Here is a 16,554-nt window from a genome sequence, read left to right on the forward strand (position 1 = left end):
GTCCGTATCACGGTGCATGGCGTCGATATTAACGTGTCACGATGAGGGGCGCGTTGTTTTCACTGCGAGGGATGTCGGTGTCACGGTGAGGTGCGTGTCACTGTAACCATAATGGGTCACTCAGGATCCCGTTGAGGGCTGTGTCCGCGCCACGGTGAAGGCTGTGTGGCTCGTTCACTGCCGATGCAACCTGTGAAGTGGCCGTTCGCTTTTTTCGCAATCTATCGTAAAAATCCTTGAGCTACACCACCCTTTACCCTTCCTACGCAATGACTTCAAATCACTCTTTGCTCCCGTACAGAACAGAGGACGTAAATTGCCGAACAGAACAGACGCATCGGGCCGAAACGTTGTGATATACCAATTCAACTAAATCACTTCTGCCTGCACAACATCCAGCTCTCTGCATACCCTGTACACACACGTCCCTGTAAAAGAGCCACTTGAAACCCTCTCTCGCTGTTTTTGTCAATGAAGCGAATGTGACTAGAAAAACAGCCCTCACCCTTGAATTGTTTCCGCTTCATCACGACTAATACAACTGTAACACGGAATGTTGAGTGTTCCGCCGGTTCTGCAACCTCGTGTTACTAAGGTCTACAATATCATAATTCCCGTCGCAGACCCTGCCCTGAGCTCATCTGCCTTTCGTACAATACTTCTGCATTGAAACGCACTCAGCTCAGAACATGAGACCCAGCAGGCTCAACCTTTTGCTTCCTGACGTTGTCTAAGGTCATAACAACATCTGGCCCAATAACCACTCCACTGTCATTTCCTGTGCAGAGGCTCCTTGTGGCTCCTTTTGGCCAACCCTTTCTTTGACAGGTATAACAGCCTGGATACTTCTGGATGGGAGGAGAGAGGAGCAAGCAGAGGAAAATCACACGGGTCATGTCTCTGACACTGAGTGTAGTTCTGTGGCTCAGAAGGGAATAGATTGTGGGATGGTGGAGATGTGACGAGCTGTAGCGATAGGGTTTTCTTGGTTACGGAACCGAAAAGAGGTTCTGAGGACCAGGACGAGATTCCTCGTTGGTATGTTGCCGTTATTGGTGACAGTAGTCATATAGTCATCTTTGGTTATCGTTACAGTTGCACTATGAATAATTAAATAGTAATAAAACCATAAATAGTTAAATAGTAATATGTAAATTATGCCAGGAAATAATTCCAGGACCAGCCTATTGGCTCAGGGTGTCTGGCCCTGCAAGGGAGGAGTTGTAAAGTTTGATGCCCATAGGCAGGAATGAACTCCTCTGACGCTCTGTGTTGCATCTCGGTGGAATGAGTCTCTGGCTGAATGTACTCCTGTGCACAACCAGTACATTATGTAGTGGATGGGAGACATTGTCCAAGACGGCATGCAACTTGGACAGCATCCGCTTTTCGGACACCACGGCCAGAAAGTCCAGTTCCATCCCCACAACATCACTGGCCTTATGAAAGAGTTTGTTGATTCTGTTGGTGCCTGCTACCCTCAGCCTGCTGCCCCAGCACAAAACAGCAAACATGATCACACTGGCTACCACAGACTCGCAGAACATCCTCAGCATCGTCCGGCAGATGTTAAAGGACCTCAGTCTCCTCAGGAAATAGAAACGGCTCTGACCCTTCTTGTAAACAGCCTCAGCGTTCCTCACTACTATCGGTAGGAGCAGAGAGGCTGTTCTGAGAAGTTATTCATGTGCAGATGTGGCTAGAAATAGAAAGAACATTGACATTAACACGGGATTATGGACTTAGCGTCGGAACGAAGGCTTCCGATATGTGGATCGTTGGGCTCTATTTCAAGGAAGGTGCGACCTCTGCAGACGAGACGTTTGCATTTCAGTTCAATTGATTTCAATTTAAGTTTAATTGTAATTCCATCATACATGAACTCCCGTGAATACAGCCAGGACAAAGCTGCAAAACACAATACCAACACACATACTCGTATATATGCATCTATGCAGCTTCTTGAGACCCAGGGGACTTTGAATGCCACCAAAATCTATAATCCAAGGCAATAAAGCTTGTTCTGCCGAACGAACACTAGGGGGCGTCACAGACTCTTGCCTGGAGGCCGCGCAACACCGCCTCCATTGTGTCAGCCCCTTAATTTCCTCTAGCATTTCCTCTTTCAGTTTTAGATTATGAGAGCGCTCAGTCCTCTCTTATTGTCATTTAGAAATGCATGCATACATGAGGAAATGATACAAAGTTTCTCCAGAGTGATATTACAGAAAACAGGACAAACCAAAGACTAACACTGACAGAACCACATAATTATAACATATAGTTACTGCAGTGCAAAGCAAAACCATGAATTGATAAAGAACAGACCATGGGCACGGTTAAAAAAAAAATCTCAAAGACCACGAGTCGATCGACTCCCGATTCCCCGATAGAGAAACTCCCTGCTATAAACCTCCAGGCACCGTCAACTGCCGATGCCTTGGAAGCAGCCGACCACAGCCGACACGGAGTCCGTCCATCCGAAAACTTCGTGCCTCCGACTAGCCTCTCCGATACAACCTCCCGAGCGCCATCCTCTGCCGAGCGCCTTCGACCTCGCCCCGGCCGCTGAAACACGCAAAGCCGTGGATCAGGCCTTCTGCTCCGGAGATTCCGGTTACCACACAGTAGCAGCGACAGCGAAGCGGGAATATCAGAAGTTTCTCCAGATGTTCCTCCGCACTATCACGTATGTCTCCATCAAATCAGAATTGTGTACGGTCCCCTACTTCACAGATGACAGATACCACCCACCGGGGAGTCTGTGCGCCTGAACTGGAATGGAACTAATATCCAAACGGGAAGTTTGCTATTAAAATAGGGAGTGGTGGGGTTTATTCTAGAGTTACAGGGGAATGAAAACCAGAATGGCATATCATGCAGTGGAGTGGTTAATGGGACAAAGTCAGAAAGCAAAAGGCTGAGCCTGTTGGGACTCATGTTCGGAGCTGCGTACATTTCAATACAGAAAGTAGCGTCCTAAAGCCAGATGAGCTGATGGCAGGGACCAACGCCTGGGAGCATGGCATTTCAACATAGAGAGCAAAACCTATAAGTAGAGCTCGGAATTTTTCCGTTTCTTTTCTCTGTAGCGGGGCAGTCTGAGGGAGCAGCTACAGTTGTTTATATCATTACGAGAGACACAGACAGAGCAGATAACAGGTATTTTTAGCCCGAGGATGGAAATGTCGAATAACAGAGGTGAGAGCGGGTAATTTCAAGGGAGAGGAGTTTGGCAAGTTTCTGTTGTCACAGAGAGTGGGTTGTGATTGGAACGTGCTGCCAGCGCTGGTGGTGGAGGGAGGGTCATAAAGGCGTTTAAGAGGCTTCTTAACAGGCACGTGGGTGTGCAGGGAATTATGAGAGACGGGCGTTGTGTCGGCAGAACGGATTAAGTTTAATTGGAATATCACGACTTCATGAGCCGAAGGGTCTGTTCTCTTCTGTGATCCACGTTTTTTGATCTGCCGAAACAGCAGAAAGAGATTTCAACCCATCGTTAGAAACGTAGAAAACAGGCCCTTCAGATCACAAGGCCGTTTCGAACATGACCTTACCTGAGAAATTACCTGGGGTTACCATTGCCCTCTATGGGAGGAGCAGGAGGTTTGGCAAATCAAGGAATTTGACGATCTATTGACGTACACAGGGAAAAGCCACAAAAGAGCTCAGACGCTGTGAACGAGACAAACAACACTCACCGTGACACTCAAGGTCTCTTTACAGTGTTTCGGTGACACCGACACAACCCTCCCCGTGACAGGAACACGCCCCTCTTCGGCACACCGACACGTCCTGCACCATAACAGGAATCCACCATATCAACGATACCGACACAGATTTAGGCGGTTCACCGTAGCACGGACACACTCCTCCCTGTATGCATAACTCCCTCCCTTTTCAAAACCCCTCCCCTTCTGCGACAACCTCTCACTCTCCTGCACTACTCCCCGTCATTCCCTACCTTCCCTACGGCACACCCCGTCTCCGTGACCGGCTGCATCCTCTAGAGACTTCCCCAACTCAGTCGCCACTGCACATGTCTCCCTTTCTGTGATCACAGACAATTGTGGAGAGTGTGAGGGAGATTTGACTTCTGACGTAGGCCGCCCTTCACCCGGATATCTATCACCAGGTTCTGAGTCTCTCCACAAAGCTGCATGCACTGGCTGGTGGAGTGCTTCTACTCCAGTTGATAGTGGCTGCAACCTCACCACCCTTTCCCTGGCCTCCTCTCTCCGCCCTTACCCTCCTCTTCCCGCAGCACACCACCCGTCACCACACACAAACACCATCTCCGAGAGACACACAATTCGAGACAACTGGAAAGCCGTTGTGCGGGGAATTGGTGAGCGGGGAGATGGGAGGAGGGAGAGAGCTGCGCAACTGTTCTGACTCCAGTACAGTGTGTTGCAATAGTGCAGGGGGTACATCACATTTCTGACTCCGGGAGCGTGATGGCAAAATATTCAGGGAGCTTAATTGCTTGACTGACCCCGCAAGTGAGTGGTGGGATGATCTGCACGGAGCTTCACTGAGTGTCTGACCCCGGGAGTGTGTGACGGGACTATGTGGAGGGAGATTCACTCTGCGTCTGAGCCTGGGAGTATGTGATGGGACGGTGTGGAGGGAGATTCACTCTGTGTCTGACCCCGGGAGTGTGTGATGGGACGGTGTGGAGGGAGATTCACTCTGTGTCTGACCCCGGGAGTGTGTGTTGGGACGGTGCGGAGGGAGATTCACTCTGTGTCTGACCCCGGGAGTGTGTGATGGGACGGTGTGGAGGGAGATTCACTCTGTGTCTGAGCCTGGGAGTGTCTGATGGGACGGTGTGGAGGGAGCATCACTCTGTGTCTGACCCCGGGAGTCTATGAACGGGCGGTGTGGAGGGCGCTTCACTCTGCGTCTGACCCCGGCAGTGCGTGATGGGACAGTGTGGAAGGAGCGGCACTGTATCTGACCCCTGGGTCTGTGTTATGTAGCGGGAGCTTCACACTGTGTCAGGTTCTGGGAGTGTGCGACCGGATGGTACGGAGGGTGTGTCACGGGATGGTACGGAGATTGCCTCACAATCCTCAACGGGACAGGGTACGACCACTTACGATGACAGTTTCACACATCACACCGTGGCACCGACACATATCTCACCGTGAGATGAACCCGCTCCTCATCTTACCCCGACACACCGACACGCCCTCCCTGTCCCTGTAACTCACTTCCTCTTCAAATTACTCCGCGTTTCTCTCAACCCTGTAGTCTACTAATCTTCTCCCAGTTTATCACATCCTAACTCCACTGCACCCCTCCCGTCTCTGTCACTACCTCCCTCAAAAACTCCCTATAACCCTTGATCCACTCCCTCCCCCACAACCCTCCCCCCGCTACGATCTGTCAACTGTATCAAGGCTCAAGTCTGTGAATTGTTGACCAGCAGAAGAGCTGAGGTACCATCCTCCTCTTTAACCCGTGATCATCACAGGACAGGCATAGCGAGAGGAAGCGTCAGTTTTTGATTAACATCGGGAGTGTGTGGGAGAAGGTACGGAGGGAGAGTCACTCTGTGTTTGACCCGTTGAGTCCATGACGGGGTTGCCTGGAGGGGGATTCACTACCTGTCTGACCACTGGGCTGTGAGACGGAGCAACACAGCTTCACTCTGTGTCTCACTCCGGGAATGCCTGATTGGACGGTATGGATCCAGATTCACGATGTGTCTGACCGCGGGAGTGCGTGATGAGACAGTAGTCAGAGAGATTCACGCCTTGACTGATTCCTGAAGTGTGTTTCTGACCGTGGAGAGAGTGTGTCACTCTGTGTCTTACCCTGGGAGTCTGTGATGGGATGGTGTGTAGGGAGCATCGCTCTGAGTCTGCCCCCTTTCATTTTTTGATGGGTCGGTATGAAAACAACTTTAATCTGTGTACTAGCGCAGTTTTTATTATTATTATTATGTTCTGGGACTGTGTTTTAGGATCTTCACTCTCTGTGTTATCCGGGTAATGTGTTTTGGGTGAGTGTGTTGGGAACTTTTCTGAATGTCTGACATCAGGATTATTTGATGGAACAGTACATAGGGAGCTTCACTCTGTCTCTGACCCGGCGAGTCGGTTTGATTGGTCGATTCGGAGGGATCCTCTCTTTACAACTGATCCCAGAAATGTGTGACGGGTCGGTGTGAAGGGTTCCCCATTCAGTGTCTGACTACCGGCGAATGCAATGGCCGGTGCGGAGAGAGATTCACCGTTCCTTGTTCATATTTTCCAGAGCAGGCGATGTGGCGAAGCAACATTTTTCAAACTCTGATTGAAAGCGTCTGGGAATAAAATCAAAAGAGGAAGAGTAACGAGTCAGATACACAGAAGATATATTCACAACAGACTGAATCTCCCTCCACACTTTCCCATCACAAACTCCCGCTGTCAGACACAGAGTGAATCTCCCTCCACACCAACTCATCACGCACGCCCGTGGTCAGACACAGAGTGAAGCTCCCTCCACTCCGTCCCAACACACACGCCCGGGGTCAGACACAGAGTGAAGCTCCCTCCATACCGTCCCATCACATACTCCCGGGATCAGGCACCGAGTGAATCTCCCTCCACTCCGTCCCAACACACACGCCCGTGGTCAGACACAGAGTGAATCTCCCTCCACTCCGTCCCAACACACACGCCCGTGGTCAGACACAGACTGAATCTCCCTCCACACCGTTGGTGCTAGTTTTGCCACTTCTACCGGATATCGCTCGCTCGGTACTGAGCATCACTACGTCTCTGTATGTACAAGCCGGTCGTGTGGTTTCACACCAGTTCCGCCCAGTGCAGCAAACTCACCAGCCACTCACAGCCCTTCCTCTCCTCCTCCTCCCTCCTCAGTTCTACGTCGAGTCACAAGCCGATATTATCTCTGAGACAGGCACGCAATTAGAGGCTACAGAAAGACTGAAGTGATGGTGAGTGCTGAAAAGGGGAGAGAAGGAGTAAGTAGGGAGATTCTTTCAGTTTCTGGATCCGTTGTTGTGTTATGGAACTGTGGGGAGAGAGCTTCACTCTGTGTCTGAGCACAGGTTGTGAGCCGGGACGGTGTGGAGGGCGCTTCCATCTGTCTCTGACGCTGGGTATGTGTCATGGGACTGTGAGAGGGAGAATCACTCTGTGTCTGACCACGGGAGTGTGTGATGGGCTGGTGTGGAGGGAGATTCACTCTGTGTCTGAGGCCGGGAGTGTGTGATGGGACAGTGCAGTGGGGGATTCACTCTGTGTATGATTCTGAGTACTGCGAGATGGGATGGTCTGCAGGGAGCTGTACTTGTGTCTGACCCCGGGTGCGGTTGGTCGGACGGTGCCGAGGGCTCTCTGTCTCTCTCACCACTCTCTCTCTCTCTCTCTCTCTCTCTCTCACACACACACACACACACACACACACACACACACACACACACGCTCTCTCTCTCTCTCTCTCTCTCTCTCACTTTCTCACACAGCCGATCTCCCGCGCCACCACCCTCTTAGCTATTACCCCCATACCCATTTAATTCCACCTCCCCCCTTACTTACTGTGGAGGATGTAACTAACCCGGCTGTCCAGTGGGCGGCCCCTTTCCTGTGATCGAGACTGACGGCCCGGCCACATTTCAGCCCGGTGAATTTTCACTGTGAGCGGGAAGGTGGGAAGGGAGAAAGTAGGGTAGAGAGGGTGGGGAGACACACGAGAAGGCGTCATGAGAAGGGCAGTGAGATAGAAAGGCATAGGAGGGAGAGGTGTAAGCGGAAAAAAGGAGGGGGCTGGGGAGAGGAGCGAAATTGAAGCGGGTTAGTGACATTCCTGGGAGAGAAATCGGGAGATAGTGAGCGGAGAGTGAGGGACGCAGAGAGAGAAAATGACAGACAGCAGGTCATGGAGGGTTTTTGAGAGAGCTCCTGGGCTCCGTCTGTTTGGCTGACGTACCTGCTATTTTTATTTTCTGCTGTCTGTTTGACCGCCCAGTCAGTGTAACCGCACGCTTTCAAGACTTCTTTGAAATAATGAAAACCCCCCGCTAATGTTCCAATGGGTGCAGTGTGTGAAACTTCAGATACCGATCAGCGTGCGTTGGTTCAAACTTCAATATCTAAACGTCCGCTGTTTTTGCTAAATACTACACGGTCTAAAAATGGCAAACTATTGCTCTGACGTCTTCTCGGAGGGAAGGGGCTGGCTTACTTCGGTGGGTGTTGCGGGTTTGTCCCGGGGCCGTGGTTTCTGGAGCACAGAGGGTCTGAAGCCCCGGCGATAAGCAGAGCAATGGGAGCCCTGACGCTCAAACCAGGAATCACCGGGAGGTTGGGGTTGTGGGGGGTGGTGTTCGGTACCAATCTCTCGGACAATGAAGTCTCTGCGTCCGTGACAACATATCCGTCCGCCTTTCTTTCCTTGTTCACTCATCATCCCTCAATCTTCCCCTTTTTCCATTGCTTTCTCTCTCCCTTCTTCTCTTCCGATGTCATTCCAACTTCTATATTCCTTCTCCCTCAATCGACCCTTCCCTGCATCCCTCCTCTCTCTCTGTAGCGCTTTCTCTTCTCCCTTTCTTCCTTCGGCCCCTCCCTGCCCGTTTTTTTTTAATTCTCACTCTCTGTTTCTCCTGCTGGCGCTCTGTTTTCTCACTCTATCCTCTAATTTCTCTCCAAGACTCCACCCCTCCCTATTTTAGCCCCTCTCTCTCCCTGTTCCTTCCCAATTCTCGCCCTCCATTTCTTTCATTCCGCTCCCCCTTTCTGACTCCTGTAACCCACGTCTCTCTTTCCGCCAAGCCCTAGCCTTTCCCTCACTCTCGCCTCCCTCTGAATCTCCACACTCTTCCTATTTTTACTCCGCCACTCTCATCGCTCCAGAATAACCCCCTCTCTCAACCTTAATCTCCCTCTTCCCCAGCACTTCCTCCCCTGCTCTCGGCTCCTCTCTTTATCATTTGCTCATCTGGTGTTTGTTCGGTCGGTCTGACTCCGCTGTCAACACAGGCTGCCTCTGACGACAGTTGCTTCCCCTCGCTGCGCTCAGAGACGCAGAGAATCCGAGACAGGATTAACGACAGCGAGATCTACATGAATATGCAGCTTGTAAAACTGGACGCATGGTTTCCATCGAGAAGAGAGAGGGGCGGAGACGGAGGAAAGGAATTTCAATCTCTTTCTGTCCCCAGGAATGGGTACTGGGACAGGGTGGAGTGAGGTTTACTCTGTCCCAGGAAAGGACGGTGTGATAGGACGGTGTGGACGGAACAGAACTCTGTGTCTGACCCTGGGCATGTGTGATGGCACCATGCAGAGGGAGCTTCGCCCTGAGTCTGAACACAAGACTGTGTGATGGGACGGTGTGGAGGGAGCTTCGTTATGTGTCTGACCCTGGAAGTTTGTGATGAGATGGTGTCGAGGGAGATTCACTCTGTGTCTGAACCCGTGAGTGCGTGATTGGACGGGCTGCAGGGAGCTTCACTCTGTGTCTGACCACGGGACTGTTGTTCGCACGGTGCAGGGGCTCTCTCTCTCTCTCCCTCTCGCTCTCTCTCACGCACACACAGACACACACACACACACACACACACACACACACACACACACACACACACACACACACACACACACACCCATAAAGCCGCTGCAGCACATCGCCTCCCGCACCACCGCCCCCTTAGTCACGACGCTCTCCGCGTTTATTTCCGTAGCCCCATTTCCTCTCAGCTCCACCTTACTTACTGTGGAGGATATAACCAATCCGGCTGCCCAGTGGGCGGCGCCTCTCCTGGGAACGGGACAGACGGCCTGGTCACATTTCAGTACGGTGAACGTTTACTGTGAGCGGCAGAGAGTGGGAAGGGATAAAGGAGGGTAGAGCGTGTGGAGAGATAGAAAGAGAATGTTTCGTGAGGAGGGCGGTGAGATTGAAAGGGATCCGGAGAGAGAGCAGAGTGAGGCAGGGAGCTGGAGAATGAAGCGATATTGAAGCGGGATAGATACACTGATTGAAGTGGCTGTTGTCAGATCTGAGATAGAAAGGATTCGCAGGTTTTTCCGTTTTTTTAAAGGGCCAGCCATTTGGGAGCGGAAGAGCTGAAGACAGCCGGTCAGCGAGCGCGTTTTAAAAGAAGTTTCGTCTAGCGAAGCGGCCATCTTCGTAGCTTCCATCGTCGGAGTGGACTGAGTCAGAGTTAGACGGCTTTGGCTCAACAGGCTTCGACGAGAACAGGCAGAGGCGAGGGGAGGTTCAGGTAAGTTGTTGTTGTTGTTGTTGTTGTTGTTGTTGTTGTTTTTTTATCTCATTAGATTTCTTTTTTAACTAGCATGTTTAGAGAGAATGTCAGGCAGGATGTTGGAATGCTCCTCCTGCAGGATGTGGAAAGTCAGGGTGACCTCTGGTGTCCCTGACAACGACACCTGAAAGAATTGCATCCAGCTACAGCTCCTAAACAAACCGGATTACGGAACTGGACGACCTCCGGATCATTCGGGAGAATGAGGTGTTTATAGACAGAAGCTTCAGGAAGGTAGTCACGCCAAAGGAGCAGTGCGCAGGAAATTGGTTACCGTCAGGCGAGGGAGGGGGAAAGGACAGGAAGCGCAGGGTTCCCCTGTGGTCATTTCCCCCAACAACAAGTACAAACGTTTGTATACCGATTTGTTGACTTACCTGGGACAAGCTGCGACAGCCGGATCTCTGGCACTGAGTCTGGTTCTGCAGTGCAGAAAGGAGGGTGGAAGAAGAGGAGAGCGGTAGTGATAGGGGACTCGATAGTTAGAGGTACAGACAGGAGATTCTGTGGCCGTGGCAGGGACTCCGGGATGGTTTGATGCCTCTTGGAAGCCATGTTCAGGAATGTCTCTGATCGCCTGCATAGCATTCTGAAATGGGGGGGTGATCAGCCAGATATTATGGTGCCAATGACGTAGGAGGAAACAGCGAAGAGGTCCTGAAGAGTGAGTATCGAGAGCTTGGTAGGAAGTTAAACAGCAAGATCTCGAGGGTGATAATCTCGGATCTGGGAATATATATCCAAAAATCCCTAAAATTTGTGGGACAGGTAGATAGGGTAGTAAAGATACCTAATGGTGCATTGCCCTTTGTAAATCAAAGTACTGAGCACAGGAGTTGGACTGTTATGGTGAGGTTGTATAAGACATTGGTGAGGCCGCATTTGGAGTATAGTGTGCAGTTTTGATCACCTAATTACAAGAAGGTCATTAATAAGGTTGAACGAGTGCAGAGAAGGTTTACGAAGATGCTGCCGGGACTTGAGAAACTGAGTTTCAGAGAAAGGTTGAATAGGCTGGGACACTATTCTCTGTGCGCAGAAAAAGGGGAGATTTGATAGAGGAATCTAACATTATGATGGGTATAGATAGAGTGACTGCAAGCAGGCTTTTATCACTGAGGCTAGGGGAGAAAAAAAAACAGACGATATGTGTTGTGGGAAGGGGGAAGAGTTTAAAGGGAACATTGCGGGGAGGGGCTTCTTCACACAGAGGAGGTGGGAGTGTGGAATGAGCTGCCAGATGAAGTGGTAAATGCGGTTACACTTTTAACTTTTAAGATAAACTTGGGATGGTACATGGATGAGAGGTGTATGGAGGGATATGGTCCAGATGCAGATCAGTGGGACCAGGCATAAAAATGGTCCGGCAGAGCCAAGAAGGGTCAAAAGCCCTGTTTCTGTGCTCTAATGTTCTATGGATCTATTGTTCGATGGAGGGAGCTTCACACTGTGCCTGACCCCGGGAGTGTGTGATGGGACGGTGCGGGGGGAGATTCACTCTGTGTCTGACCCCGGCAGTGTGTGATGTGACGGTGCGGAGAGAGATTCACTCTGTGTCTGGAGCCGGGAGTGCCTGACGGAGCGGCGTGGAGGGAGCTTCTCTCTGTGTGTCTTTGTGAGTGTGTGATGGGAAAGTGCGGAGGGAGTTTCACTCTGCCCGGAATTGTGTGATGGGACGGTGTGCCGTGAGCTTCACTCTGTCTCTGTTCCCGGGAGTTCGTGATGGGACAGTGTGGAGGGAGCTTCACTCTGTGTCTGACCTCGGCAGTGTGTGATGGAATGGCGTGGAGGGAAATTCTCTCTCTGTCTAACTACGTGAGTGTGTGATGCACCAAGTTTACAGCAGAGGAAGTCGCGAAGAACAGATTGCCCTTCATAGACTATTGAATGTTCAACGAACAAAATGGCTATGTGGACATTGAAGTTTACAAGAAACCAACGCACACTGATCGGTATCTACGGTATGACTCTCATTTCCCTTGGAGGGAGCTTCGCTCTGTGTCTGACCCGGGGAGTGTGTGATGCGAAGGTGTGGAGAGAGATTCACTCCGTGTCTCACCCCCGGAGTGTGTGATGAGACGGTTTGGAGAGAGATTCACTATGTCTGACTCCGGGAGAGTGTTTGACTGTTCATTCTGCCGATGCCGAGGTACATCTCTCTTCTCTCTCTCTCTCTCTCTCTCTCTCTCTCTCTCTCTCTCTCTCTCTCTCTCTCTCTCTCTCTCTCTCTCTCTCTCTGTCTCCCTCTCTCTCACTCACACATATACACACGCACACACACACAGCTGCTCCAGCACGTCGCCACGCACACTACCAGCCCCTTCGCCAAATACTCCACACACCCCTCATTTCCAACATCCCGCTTCTTTTTCCCTCTCTGTGTGCGCGGACGTGAAAGGGCAGAGTGAAGGTTGTGTTCAGTGAGTGTGGGGACAGAAAGAGAAGGCTTAGTGAGGAGGGAAGTGAGATTGAAAGGTACACGGCCAGAGGGGTAGAGAGAGGGAGGGAGAGCGAGAGAGTGTGAAACTCAAGCGGAATAGGTACATTCATGGGGATAGATGGGGAGGCAGTGACTTTTGCAGAGAGCGAAAGGGATAGACAGAAGGTCATGGAGGGTGTTTGAGAGAGCTCCTGAAATCCCTCTTTTGGGTTGACGTCCCTGTTATTGTTTTGCTGTCTTCATGAAGAACCAGTCAGAGTAGCCGCACGCTTTCAAGACTTCTCTCAAATACTGATAACCCCCAACTTATATTCTAATTGGAAATGAGAGTCAAACCGTAGGTACAGATCAGCGTGCGAATGGTTTCCTGTAAACTTCAATGTCCACATACCCGTTCTTTTTTTTTTTGTTGTTAAACACTGCACAGTCTAAAAATGGCAATCTGTTTTCCGCGACCTCTCCGGTGTAAATTTGGTGCAGATTGGAGACAGAGAGAGAGAGAGAGAGAGAGAGAGAGAGAGAGAGAGAGAGAGAGAGAGAGAGAGAGAGAGAGAGAGAGAGAGAGAGAGAGAGAGAGAGAGAGAGAGAGAGAGACAGACTGTGAGGAGTTATTTCACTCGGGGGTGGAGGTTCGCTTGCTTGGTTGGGTGTTGGGTGTTTGTACCTGGGGATACAATTCTCCCGGATAATAGGTGTTCTGTATGACTGACATATACATCTCCGTCATTTGCTCCTTCTTCACTCATTGCAATTCTCTCTAATCATCTTCTTGCACTCCCTTCTCCCGCCCTTCTCATTCTATCTCCCTCCATCGTCCCTCCCCTGCATCCCACCTCCCTCTCTGTGGCACTCTCTCTCCTCCCTCCCATGTTCTTCGCCCCCTCCATGCCCTTTTCTCTCTCGCTTTCTCCCTTCTTTACCCGTCAGCTCACCCTCACATTATTCCCTCTGTCCGCGAATTTCTCTTCAAATATCCCGGGCTTTCCCCCCCCCTCTCTTTACCCATTCTCTCCCACATACGACCCTCCCCCTCTTTCTTTTCCCTCCACTTTTATAGTCCCCTGTCACCCAGTTCATTCTCTCGAACTCCCCCAAATCTCTCTCATTCTTCCCTCCCCCTCTTTCTCCCTTCTCTCCCAACTCCTCCCCCCGCCACTGACAACTCTCGAGAACACCCGCTCTCACACCTTCAACCTTCGTCCTGCCCGGCACATCCGGTCCCTGCTCCTGGCCTCTCTCTTTATTATCCCTTCATCTGGTGTTTGCTGGTGTCGGTCTGACCCCCTGTAAACCCGGGCTTTCTCTGACAACGGTCGCTTACCCTATCAGAGCTGAGAACTCAGAAAATTCTCAACGGGATGGACGACAGGGAGACATACATGAATGTGAAGATCACAAAAACGGACTCACGGACTCCATCCCGAGGTGAGTGGGGCAGAAGGAGGGATGGAGGGAGTTTCAATGTTTGTGTCTGAGCTCAGGTGTGTGTGATTTGACTGTGTGGAGGGAGGTTATGTCTGTGCCTGACCCCGGGAGTGTAAGATGGGACGGTGAGGAGGGAGTTTTACTCTGTGTCTGACCACGGGAGTGTGTGACGTGACTGTGTGGAGGGAGTTTTCCTCCCCGTCCGAGCCCGGGTGTGTGTGATGCGACGGTGTGGAAGGGGCTCCACTCTGAGTCTGACCACGGGAGCGTGTGATGGGACGGTGTGGAGGGAGATCCACTTTGTGTCTCACCCGGGAGTGTGTGCTAGGTCGGTGGGAACGAAGATTCACTCTGTGTCTCACCCCGGGAGCGTGTGATGAGACGAGGTGGAGGGAGATTCACTCTGTGTCTGACCCCGGAAGTATGTGATGGGAAGGTGTGGAAGGAACTTCAGTCTGTGTCTGAACTCGGGTGTCAGTGATGGGATGGTGTTGAGGGAGCTTCGCTCCATGTCAGACCTCATGAGTGTGTAATGGGACGGTGTGGAGGGAGCTTCATTCTGAGTTTCATCACGGGAGTCTGTGATTGGACGGTGTGAAGGGAGTTTTACTATGTGTCTGATCTCGGAAGTTATCGATGGGACGGTGTGGATAGAGATTCTCTACGTGTCTGACCTCGGGGGTGTTTGATGGAACGGTGTGGAGGGAGATTTACTCTGTGTCTGACCCCGGGAGTGTGTGATGGGATGGTGTAGAGGGAGATTCACTCTGTGTTTGACCCCCGGGGCCGCTTTGTGTCTCACCCGGGAACGTGTGCTGGGATGGTGCGGAGGGAGATTCACTCTGTGTCTGACCCCGGGAGTGTGTGATTGGACGGTGTTGCGGGAGATTCCCTCTGTGTCTGACCCCGGGAGTGTGTGATGGGACGGTGTGGAGGGAGATTCACTCTGTGTGTCTGACCCCGGGAGAGTGTGATGGGACGGTGTGGAAGGAGATTCACTCTGTGTCTGACCCCGGGAGTGTGTGATGGGACAGTGTGGAGGGAGATTCACTCTGTGTCTGATCCCCTGAGTGTGTGATGGGACGGTGTGGAGGGAGCTTCACTCTGTGTCTGATCTCAGGAGTGTGTGATGGGACGGTGTTGAGGGAGATTCACTCTATGTCTGATCCCGGCAGTGTGTGATGGGACGTTGTGGAGGAAGCTTCACTCTGAGTCTGATCCCGGGAGTTTGTGATGGGACAGTGTGGAGGGAGATTCACTCTGTGTCTGACCCCAGAGTGTGTGATGGGATGGTCTGGAGGGAGATTCACTCTGTCTCTGTCGCCGGGAGTGTGTGATGGGACGGTGCAGAGGGAGATTCACTCTGTGTATGATCCGGAGTACTGTGAGATGGGACGGTCTGCGTTTAGCTGTGCTTGCGTCTGAACCCGGGTGTGGTTGGTCGGACGGTGCCGAGGGCCGAGGGCTCTCTATCTCTCTCTCTCTCTCTCTTTTACACACACACACACACACACACACACAGCCGATCCATCACATCACCTTCCGTACCACCACCCTCTTAGCTGTTACCCTCACACCCATTTCATTTCACCTCCCCCCTTACTTACTGTGGAGGATGTAACTAATCTGGCTGTAGAGTGCGTGGCGCCTTTCCTGTGAACGGGACTGATGGCCTGGTCACATTTCAGTCCGGTGAACATTATAGACTAGGGTAGAGAGGATGGGGAGACAAAAGAGAAGGCGTCATGAGGAGGGCAGTGAGATAGAAAGACGTAGGAGGGAGAGGGGTAAGAGGGAAAAGGAGGGGGCTGTCGAGAGGAGCGAAATTGAAGCGGGTTTGAGACATTCATGGGAGAGAAATCGGGAGATCGTGAGCGGAGAGTGAGGGAAGCAGAGAGAGAAAATGACAGACAGCAGGTAATGGAGGGTTTTTGAGAGAGCTCCTGGACTCCGTCTGTTTGGCTGACGTCCCTGCTATTTTTATTTTCTGTTGTCTGTATGACCGCCCAGTCAGTGTAACCGCACGCTTTCAAGACTTCTTTGAAATAATGAAAACCTCCCGCTAATGTTCCAATCGGTGCAGTGTGTGAAACTTCAGATACTGATCAGCGTGCGTTGGTTCAAACTTCAATATCTAAACGTCCGCTTTTTTGGCTAAATACTACACGGTCTAAAATGGCAAACTATTGCTCTGACGTCTTCTCGGATGGAAGAAGCTGACTTACTTCGGTGGGTGTTGCTGATTTGTCCCCGGGCCGTGGTTTCTGGAGCACAGAGGGTCTGAAGCCCCGGCGATAAGCAGAGCAATGGGAGCGCTGACGCTCAAACCAGCAATCACCTGGAGGTTGGGGTTGGCGGGGTGGTGGTGTTCGGTACAAATGGCTCGGACAATAAAGTCTCT

At 51.4% G+C, this 16,554-nt stretch overlaps 1 protein-coding gene across 6 annotated transcripts in view; it reads left to right on the plus strand.

Moving 5' to 3' along the window:
• Positions 1–6,901: 6,901 nt before the first annotated feature.
• Positions 6,902–16,554, plus strand: part of LOC140207334 (C-type lectin domain family 9 member A-like) — an 86,164-nt gene continuing 76,511 nt past the window's right edge. For 4 of the 6 annotated variants that reach the window (XM_072275862.1, XM_072275855.1, XM_072275863.1 and 1 more), the window contains exons 1-2: positions 6,902–6,952; positions 10,064–10,246. The gene's annotated coding sequence lies outside the window, so the exon portion shown is untranslated. Of the gene's footprint in view, positions 6,953–9,379; positions 9,438–10,063; positions 10,247–14,034; positions 14,154–16,554 lie in introns of those variants that run through there. The other 2 variants (XM_072275857.1, XM_072275856.1) reach the window with 2 other exon arrangements.

The sequence above is a fragment of the Mobula birostris genome, chromosome 13, assembly GCF_030028105.1.
Source record: "Mobula birostris isolate sMobBir1 chromosome 13, sMobBir1.hap1, whole genome shotgun sequence".
NCBI classification, from domain to species: domain Eukaryota; kingdom Metazoa; phylum Chordata; class Chondrichthyes; order Myliobatiformes; family Myliobatidae; genus Mobula; species Mobula birostris.